We start from the raw sequence: 11049 nt of genomic DNA, 5'->3' as shown, positions 1-11049 counted from the left end.
TTACCGTAACTCACTTTATTATCGAGTGGAATACATCTCCATGGTTAACCCGGACAGAAGGATGAAGCTGTCCTACGTTCACGTATATGGACATGATCGGGACCCGAAAGGAAGCATAGGTTATCAATTGTCATCAGCCCGCGCCATGTTAGTCCTGTCGTCGACGCATCATTGAGCACGAAATCGCTGGAGTTGTAGCCGACACGGTTGCCTGCCTCCGCCGCCTGTTGTACGGTTGGATGGTCACGGCCCGGCTGTTTGTGTTGGCAAATCTTTGGAGGACGTCCCTTGTACGCCTTGCAGATGTAAGCTACGAAGTCCCCGAAGTTCTGAAACAAACCAGCTCATCACAATTCAAGAAGTAGCGTGTGGATATACGGATCCGGCTTGTCTGCTCCCTTCCCATGCTTCCATCCGTGCTCCCACATCAACTTACGACTGTCTTTTTTTCCTTTTTCCATTCTAATCTAATCATTTCCCTCTGATTTTAAGGGGGTGGGGCCGGGCCTTATTTTGTTTCAATCAGATCAATCCATGTATGCGGAAGCACGGATGGACGCGGGGAGCAGGCAAGTCTCGTCCGTGGATATACATGGTGAAGTTCAGGCATCATAAATACATACATGCTGAAGCTCAGGCATACTATGAAAGAACAGGAGATGAGTGGCTGTTTCTTACGTCGTACAGCGGCTTGCCATCAACCACCACCCACGGAACGGACGTGTGGCGAGGCAGGAGCGCATCTGTCTGTCTCCCGTACCTGAGCGAAAGCTGGAAGGAGCAAACAAAGTGCCAACACTATGGTTGGTTATCTAGCCATAAAATGTATGCGACTGATACCACAGCGCAGCGGCATAGGATTAGTAACGGACCTTGTGGCCATGCTCACTCTTGTAGCACTCCATGACAGGCTTGGGGTGAAGCCCTTGTTTCTGGAAGCACGACTGCCACTCCTGGTGCTTGTACTCCATCGCCAGCTCCTCCATGCAGTTGATGAAACCGAAATGTACATTCTGCAACCAACAACAGCTAGCTATCATAATCATATCCGGCCAGGGCAGGGCCAGGGGTGAAGTTGTGAGGAGAGACGACGATGAGACGCGAATGAATTACCACATCCGGCCAGGCGTCGATTGCGCAAGCCTCCACGGTGTTCAGCAGGCATTCATCGGGGCCATGCTGCATGCAACAAGCCAATATCCCAACGTTCGTATCAGCATCAGCACCATACACCGCCAAACAGTCAGTAATTAGACAGTGCTAATTCACACCGAAACCCAAAACCCAAAAACATTCTAGTACTATAGTGCGGCGATGGCGCACCTGACATGTGATGGCGCCGTGCGCGTCGACCTTGGCGTTGCCGTAGGGCACGAGGGTGAGGTCCGCGGCGTCGAGGAGTCCGTCCTTGAAGACTCTGGCGAGGCTGTCCACCATGAACTCAAATGAGTCGGGGCACAGAGACTCGTAGTAGAGCTCCATGCGCACCTTCCCGTTTCCCGCCGCGACGACGTCGCCTGCTGAGGAGGCGCCGCCGATCAGCAGCAGGAGCGCGGCGAGGAGGAGGAAATGGTGCAGGCGGGCGGCCATGGTTTTCCCTCCTCCGGATGATCAATGAGCAGAGGATGTAGACCGTCGGGAGCTCCGAGCCTTTGGATGAGTGGAGGTGCTTGGCAATGGGGGGTTTATATTGGCGAATAGCGTGAGGCTGGTGGCCGCGTGTGCAGCGAGGTGGTTTAAAGGTCAAACTAGAATTACTCCATGTCTAGCTACTCAGCTGCGTGTGTCCATGCGAAACTAGAAAGGGTGTTCTATATGCACTTCTACACAATCTAATGAGGCTTGTTTCTTTTGGAAGAGTTTGCCACTCTAGGCAAGAACTCAGTGCGATACATTTCCTTCCAGAACTAGATCGCGTAAACCAGTAGGCAAATGACCGCTTGAGGATTGCCAGTGGTGGCGTTTCTAGAAGCCAGCAAAATACAAAACCTCAAAGGAAGTGGCTTGCAATTAATTAGTGAACCATTCCATAAGATGGAAAGTGCAAGAGAATTCTACAGCAGCACGGCTGGTAGTGGAGCCTAAACTTGTGTTGTGCACATAAACCAAGCCATTACTCAACCCGGACTCCCGGAGGAATATAGGCGGCAACTGCTGGTCGTGTCATCTTATCTTTCCCTTTTTTAGAGTCACAAAATCATGTTTTCTGCTGGCCATTTCATCAGAATATGTAAATGATCTCGCTGGTATATGATGAATAGTTTTTTCATGTAACTGAAAACCAAATCAGGTTATTTTCTTACGAACGAAGGCAAAAGATTTGGCTCATCCATCGTGCTTGATGACTCCCCAACATTTTTTTGAGAAAAGACGTATGGCAATCCGTCCGGACCGGGAGCCTTGTCACTAGGCATCTCCTTAATGGCCTCCCAAACCTCCTCCGCCCTGATAGCAACATCAAGGACATGCAAGCCAAGGGGTTGTTGGTTGAGCTCATCCCAATTAAAGTCAAAGTTGCTCTTGTCCCTTTTCCCCATGACCTCGGAGAAGTGGTCATGTATGATCTTCTCTTTTTCACATGCCCCTTTAACCATCCGTGTGCATGATTGACTTGATGGATGTGGCTTTTCCTTCTTCGAGCATTGATGCGGCGGTGAAAAAAGTTCGTGTTTGCGTCACCATCTTTAAGATTTGTTCCTAGCCCTTTGAAGCACGACCAAACTAATCACCCTCTGTGTGAGCCTGGCATGGAGATCAAGCTCCTCAGGGGGAGGAGGCACGCTTCCTGCGCAATGTCGAGTCGAAGTATCAAAAGAAGGATCGCATAGATCTTGGCCTTAGAGAAAAGGTTTTTACTCCACTCGGTGAGCGAAGCGCGGTTTTCTTGAGCTAATGATGCAAGATAATATATGGCTCCGTGTGGGGCACACGCTCACTCCACGCCTTTTGGACGACCTCATGAAATCAGGGCAAAGACACCCATAAATTCTCAAACTGGAAGGATCGCAGTGATCTAGGCCCCTTGTCATCGACAAGCAGGAGAGGACAATGGTCGGAGAGGGAAGAATACAAAGAGTGAAACGCATGGCTGTTGAAGGTTGTGTCCTGCTCGACATTGCAAAAGGAGTCAAAGCTTGCATAAGGTTGGGTTATCCCTCTCATTGCTCCACGTGAAATGCCTATTCTGAAGGTGGACCTTCTTAAGCTCGCAAGACTGCAAGGTGGCTCTGAATCGGTTAATCCTACTATGGTTAACATTCCGCTTGTTCTTGTCCATAGCTCGATAAATCAGATTGAAGTCCCAAGGCTAGACATGCCATACCCGGCAGGGGCTTGTGGCTGATCATCTCGACAAAGGAACCTTTGCAAGCGGAGTCGGTGGGACCATTAACGGACGTGATTTTGGTGCCCATCATCATAGGCACGTTATTGTCGGATACTGCACAAGGGGTGATTGGGGTTGCGCAATAACTGCCCCCACTAAAAAAGCAAAATAATTCATACCATATATTTAACATAAATCATCTATAGGGTTGGACTTGAAATTCGAAACTCGCGAGGTAAACGAGCAGCTTATTACTCAGCTCGAGTCAACTTGAACTCGATGACCAACGAGCCGAGTCGAGTTCTAATCTAAGCCCGTTAACAGAATGCGTTTAACGAGACGAGCTACTAGTTACTCGTTTTTCTCATTAAGCTCGTTAATCAGAAGGGACGTGAGACAAGTAATAATATTGTTGTTTGTTGTTATCATTTGTGGAGTGCACCAAGTGTCCCTTTAGTGTCAATTGTTGTGATTTGTGAAAAAAATATGTTTATACAAATACATTATCGTAGATTAACTGTATATATAATACGTATATTTTGTTCTTTACATTTATAATGAGTTAAACGAGCTAGCTCGAGGGTTAAACAAGTTGAGCCGAGTTTGATATTGAGCTCATTATGTCGATGAGTTGAGCTAAATGTGATATTGAGCTTATTATGTCGATGAGTCGAGCTGAGCTAACGCGTTATCTTAATGACCTCTAACTAGTTGAGCCGAGCTGGCTCAACTCGACTTGAATTCCGGTCGCAATCATCTAATAAATTATTACCACCCCCTCCGTTTCTAAATATAAGTCTTTTTAAAGATTCTAACATGAATACATACGAAGCAAAATGAGTGAATCTACACTCTAAAATATGTCTATATACATCTGTATGTAGTTCATATTGAAATCTCTAAATAGACTTATATTTGAGAATGGAGGAAGTACCTTAGAACTATTTATTGGAATCTACTATATCACTAAGCTCCCTAGGGGTAAAAGGCCTCACAATCAGTTGAGGTGTCCAATTAAAATTGAGTCACCCAATTTTGACCAAGTCAACAATTTCTCAAAACTCTCATTCAATTATTTTATATTGTACACTATGCTTTCTAATTTTTAAGTCCTTGCAATTAATTGAGGTATTCAATTTAGAACTTGGTCACCTGATTTTGACCAGGACAATAATTTCTTAAGGAGTTCTCCCATTTAATTATTGTAATTGACCATATTCCCTAATTTTGAAGCTCTTTTATTCGATTGAGATATTCAATTTTGAATTTGGTTTACGATTTTGTTCGGGCCAACGGATTTTCAAATCAATCAACATCATCCGGCTAGAAAAACATATCAACCCCGTGCACTCTCTTACCACCTAGAAAAAAGTGCCACCATATGATGATACTATAGCACCAATATAGTACACCCACCGACGCAAAAATTTACCCACAAAAGTATGAGTTGATTAGCGCATAATACAGAATCACACCTTGAAAGGCCCACAAATAACCGCATTATAAATAAACATAAAACACACTCAATCATCTACCCCATCCGCCAAACTAAATATTCCACCAGTTTCAAAATACAAAGGGTATTAGTTCTTTGGAAAGTCAAATTTCTTTAACTTTGACTAGGTTTAGAGCCAAAAATATCGACATCCACAACATTAGCAAAAATTTATGGAAATTCATTTCATGATGAATCTAATAACACCAATTTGATACATTTATTCATAAATTTGATCAAACTTAAAGAGGTTGGACTTTTCAAAAAAGTAATACACCTTATATTCTAAAACAAAATGAGCAATTTTTTTAAGAGTCTCAACAACACCAACGGCGAAGCAAAGCGCGTCCTACCCTTCTAGTTGTGATGAAGTTTAGACCTAATTATAGTGTTATTTCCGAGGGTGCTCCCCTCTTTTTGAAAAATAATTATAGTTCCACTTTTAGAAATATGTACTGATGTATGGAAGTTATTATGTTGTACTCCCTCCGTTTCTAAATATAAGTTTTTTTTTAGAGATTTCAATATGGACTACATACGAATGCATCATATGTATTTTAAAATGCAGATTCACTCATTTTACTTCATATGCGTTCCGTATCAAAATATCTAAAAAAAATTTATATTTAGGAACGGAGAGCGAGCATATGTAAACCGCGCCACCTTCCACTGTTAAGATCGTAGGCCACCAGTGTGTGTACATCTCCGTACGTATTAACATGAACAGAAAGATAAAACTGCCAATGCTCTCCATATTAACTTGTACAGAAATTCACATCACCATAACTCACTTTATTATTGCGTGATGCACATCTCCATAAGTAACCTGAGCAGAACAGTGAAACTGCCCTGTGTTCACGTATATCGACGTATGTATATAAGCCCCGAAAGGCAAACATAATAATTTATCAATTGCCGTCAGCCCGCGGCACCTCAATCCTCAACGCCGTCGTCGAGCTCGAAATTGCCGGAGTTGCAGCTGACACCGTTGCCTGCCTCCACCACGGTCGGATAGTGACGGTCCGGCTCCTGGCAGATCCTGGGAGGACGTCCCTTGTACGCCTTGCAGGTGTAAAATACGAAGTCCCCGTCGTCCTGTAACAAACGAGCTCGTTATGCTGTAATTCAAGAAGTGGCATGTGCATACATGGTGAAATTCAGACATGATAAACAAAACTGGATCTAAAACTCGTGGGAAGGAAGAGTGGGTGTCGCTTACGCGTGGCTTGCCATCTACCACCACCTGTGGGACGCCGCTGAGCGGAGGCACAAGCGCACCAGTTTGTTTCCCATACTTGAGTGAAAGCTGGATGGAGCAAACAACGTAACACTCTGGTTAGCAATGCAACTATAAAATGTACGTACTACAGTACACTAATATGACGCAAATCGGCAGAAGTGGTTTCTAGATGCAGAAAATGGTTCCCACAATCAAGTGAACCTTGTTTCTTCTGGGAAAGTTTGGCAACTCTAGACAAGAACTCAATGCTATACATTTCCTTTGGAACTAGATCGCGTAAACAAAGACGGCAAATGACCGAATGAGGATTGATAGTGATGTTTCTAAAAGCTAGCAAATACAAAACATAAAACATCAAAGGAAGTGGCTTCCAATTAATTAGTGACCATTCCATAAGCCGAAAACTTCAAGAGAATTTCACATTCTGCCCATCAACTAAGTCATAACTCACTAGGGGAAAGATAGGCCGCAACTTGTGTTCACTTCCTCTTGAGGATTGCCGGTAGTGGTGTTTCCAAAAGCTAGCAAATACAAAACATCAACGGAAGTGGCTTGCAATCAATTAGTAACCATTCCATAAGCTGGAAACTTCAAGAGAATTTCACGGTAGCACGGCTGGTAGTGGAGCCTAAACATGTGTTCTGTCCAGCAACTAAGTCATACTCACCCGGAGAAAGATAGGCAGCAACTTGTATTCACTTCCTCTTGAGGATTGCCGGTAGTGGTGTTTCTAAAAGCTAGCAAATACAAAACATCAAAGGAAGTGGCTTGCAATCAATTAGTAACCATTCCATAAGCTGAAAACCTCAAGAGAATTCCACGGTAGCACGGCTGGTAGTGGAGCCTAAACTTGTGTTCTGCCCAGCAAGTCATAACTCACCCAGAGAAAGATAGGCGGCAACTTGTATTCACTTCCTCTTGAGGATTGCCGGTGGTGGTGTTTCTAAAAGCTAGCAAATGCAAAACATCAAAGGAAGTGGCTTGCAATCAATTAGTAACCATTCCATAAGCTGAAAAGTTTAAGAGAATTCCACGGTAGCGCGGCTCGTAGTGGAGCTTAAACTTGTGTTCTGCCCAGCAACTAAGTCATAACTCACGCAGAGAAAGATAGGCGGCAACTTGTATTCACTTCCTCTTGAGGATTGCCGGTAGTGGTGTTTCTAAAAGCTAGCAAATGCAAAACATCAAAGAAAGTGGCTTGCAATCAATTAGTGATCATTCCGTAAGCTGAAAACTTTAAGAGAATTCCATGGTAGCGCGGCTGGTAGTGGAGCCTAAACTTGTGTTCTGCCGAGCAACTAAGTCATAACTCACCCGAAGAAAGATAGGCGATAACTTGTATTCACTTCCTCTTGAGGATTGTCGGCAGTGGTGTTTCTAAAAGCTAGCAAATGCAAAACATCAAAGGAAGTGGCTTGCAATCAATTAGTGACCGTTCCATAAGCTGAAAACTTCAAGAGAATTCCATGGTAGCACGCCTGGTAGTGGAGCCTAAACTTGTGTTCTGCCCATCAACTAAGCCATAACTCACCCGGAGGAAGATAGGTGGCAACTTGTGTTCACTTCCTCTTGAGGATTGTCAGTAATGGTGTATCTGAAAGCTAGCAAATACAAAACATCAAAGGAAGTGGCTTCCAATTAATTATTGACCATTCCGTAAGCTGAAAACTTCAAGAGAATTCAACGATAGCACGGCTGGTAGTGGAGCCTAAACTTGTGTTCTGCCCATCAACCAAAACATAGGTAGCCATTGCTGACTAGTACTATGTTTTATCTTCCATTTTTAGAATCGCAAACCGGCTCGATGTAGCGTGTTAACATAGCATTACCACTTCATAGAGATGATGACAGATAACACTCGTTGTAGCGTTGAGCATCTCCTTCGGTGCCCCTATTCCCGTGAGGTCTGGTTCGAGATCCTACTACCCAGCAGGTTGCACAGTTCACACCTTCACCAACAAGCTCTCTTCAGGAGTGGATGCCCACTGTCAGTGCCGCGGTGCGGGTGGACCAACGTAAAGAGTTGAGTGCACTACTCTGTTGCACCCTCCGATGGATCTGGCTGGAGCGGAATAAACCTGAATTCTGAACCGCGCAGCTGCGCTCGTTCGCTGTCTCGAGCGCACGCGCTCCAGCCGTTCGATGCGGTCCGGCGATCCCCCGCGCGCGATGTGCTTCCGACCAAGTGCCATTACGGGATTGCGCGAGGCGTGCGGCGCGTGGTGGGCCCGGCACCTTTATTCCAGGCGAAAGCTGCCCACACCCCCTGCTCGTCTTGTTCGAAACCGCTGCCCGCACCCGCAGATTTCATTCGAACTCCTCCCCTTCTCCCTTCCTCTCCTCTAGCAACGACGCGACGAGGCGGGGTGTTGCGGTGGTGGATCCGGCGCGGAGTCGCCCGTGCGGGAGGCCGTCCGCGAGCGCCGCGAGTCGCCGGCTGCAGGCGGAGGTAAACCCGGCACCTATTCTCCCCTATCCTCGCTCTGCTCCCCGGTTGCGGGCCATGGAGTTAGGGTTTCGATGAGGGGGCGGGCATGAGGTTGTCCATGGCGTCCTCAGGCTCCGTGTCGTCAATGCTTGGAAGGGTGCGACGTTGCTATGGCTGGGGAAGGGGGTGGGGTTGTGCTGGGGGTAGGCGGGATTGAGTCGCTGTAAGGGGATACACGCGACCGAATCCTGGTGACTGGGGCATAGGATTCTTTTTTATGACAGTTGCTCATAATTTTGCGAGATGGAAGGGCAGTTGTTCATAATTTGCGAGATGGAGGGGTAGGCGATGTTGCTTGCTTCTCAGGACGCAGTTGCTCATAATTTTGATGGCAGTTGCTTAGATTTTTCCTGTAATTTGCGAGATGGAGGGGCAGGGTAAGGGGATGCATCTGACTTGTGGCAGTTGCTCATAATTTTGATGGCAGTTGCTTAGATTTTTCCTGTAATTTGCGAGATGGAGGGGCAAGGTAAGGGGATGCATCTGACTTGGGCAGTTGTTCATAAATTTGATGCTAGTTGCTTAGATTTTTCCTGCAAATTTGCGAGGGGAGGGTCAGGGGATGCATCTGACTTGGGCAGTTCATGGAGGGATGATCGAAGTTCATAGTATCCACAGTTGCACTAATTAGGGGCAGTAGTCTGTTGGGGAACGCAGTAATTTCAAAAAAAATCCTACGCACATGCAAGATCCATCTAGGTGATGCATAGCAACGAGAGGAGAGAGTGTTGTCCACGTACCCTCGTAGACCGAAAGCGGAAGCGTTATGACAACGCGGTTGATGTAGTCGTACGTCTTCACGATCCGACCGATCCTAGCACCGAAGGTACGGCACCTCCGCGATCTGCACATGTTCAGCTCGGTGAAGTCCTGCGAACTCTAGATCCAGCTGAGGTCGAGGGAGAGTTTCGTCAGCACGACGGCGTGGTGACGGTGATGATGAAGTTACCGGCGCAGGGCTTCGCCTAAGCACTACAACGATATGACCGAGGTGGAAATATGTGGAGGGGGGCACCGCACACGGCTAAACAATCAACTTGTGTGTCTATGGGGTGCCCCCCTCCCCCGTATATAAAGGAGTGGAGGAGGAGAGGGCCGGCCCTCTCATGGCGCGCCCAAGGGGGGGAGTGCTACTCCCAGTAGGAGTTGGTTTCCCCCTTTCCCTAGTTGGAGTAGGAGAAGAAGGAAGAGGTGGAAGGAGAGAAGGAAAGGGGGCCCCCCCCCTCCCAATTCGGATTGGGCTTGGGGGGGGGGGGCGCCCCCACCTTAGCCGCCTCCTCCTCTCTCCCACTAAGGCCCAATAAGGCCCATTGACTCCCTGGGGGGTTCCGGTAACCTCCCGCTACTCCGGGAAATGCCCGAAGTCATCCAGAACCATTCCGATGTCCAAACATAGCCTTCCAATATATCGATCTTTATGTCTCGACCATTCCGAGACTCTCATCATGCCCGTGATCACATCCGTGACTCCGAATTACCTCGGTACATCAAAACACATAAACTCATAATACAGATCGTCATCGAACGTTAAGCGTGCGGACCCTACGGGTTCGAGAACTATGTAGACATGACTGAGACTCATCTCCGGTCAATAACCAATAGCGGAACCTGGATGCTCATATTGGTTCCTCCGAATTCTACGAAGATCTTTATCGGTCAAACAGCATAACAACATACGTTGTTCCCTTTGTCATCGGTATGTTACTTGCCCGAGATTCGATCGTCGGTATCTCAATACCTAGTTCAATCTCGTTACCGGCAAGTCTCTTTACTTGTTCCGTAATGCATCATCCCGTAACTAACTCATTAGTCACATTGCTTGCAAGGCTTATCGTGATGTGCATTACCGAGAGGGCCCAGAGATACCTCTCCGACAATCGGAGTGACAAATCCTAATCTCAATCTATGCCAACTCAACAAACACCATCGGAGACACCTGTAGAGCATCTTTATAATCACCCAGTTACGTTGTGACGTTTGATAGCACACTAAGTGTTCCTCCGGTATTCGGGAGTTGCATAATCTCATAGTCATAGGAACATGTATAAGTTATGAAGAAAATAATAGCAATAAAATAAACGATCATAGTGCTAAGCTAACGGATGGGTCAAGTCAATCACATCATTCTCTAATGATGTGATCCCGTTCATCAAATGATAACTCATGTCTATGGTTAGGAAACTTAACCATCTTTGATTAACGAGCTAGTCAAGTAGAGGCATACTAGTGACACTCAGTTTTGTCTATGTATTCACACATGCACTAAGTTTCCGGTTAATACAATTCTAGCATGAATAATAAACATTTATCATGATATAAGGAAATATAAATAACAACTTTATTATTGCCTCTAGGGCATATTTCCTTTAGTCCCCCACTTGCACTAGAGTCAATAATCTAGATTACACAGTAATGATTCTAACACCCATGGAGTCTTGGTGCTGATCATGTTTTGCTCGTGAGAGAGGCTTAGTCAACGGGTCTGCAACATTCAGATCCGT

The 11049-nt window shown here is 46.1% G+C and overlaps 1 pseudogene; it reads right to left on the bottom strand.

Annotated features, from left to right (window-relative positions):
* LOC123099993 (gamma-interferon-responsive lysosomal thiol protein-like) lies at nucleotides 1–1679 on the bottom strand (annotated as a pseudogene).
* Between the last annotated feature and the right edge of the window lie 9370 nt (nucleotides 1680–11049).

This window comes from Triticum aestivum, chromosome 4D (assembly GCF_018294505.1).
Source record: "Triticum aestivum cultivar Chinese Spring chromosome 4D, IWGSC CS RefSeq v2.1, whole genome shotgun sequence".
Classification (NCBI taxonomy): Eukaryota; Viridiplantae; Streptophyta; class Magnoliopsida; order Poales; family Poaceae; genus Triticum; species Triticum aestivum.
This window is presented reverse-complemented; position numbering and strand designations above follow the sequence as displayed.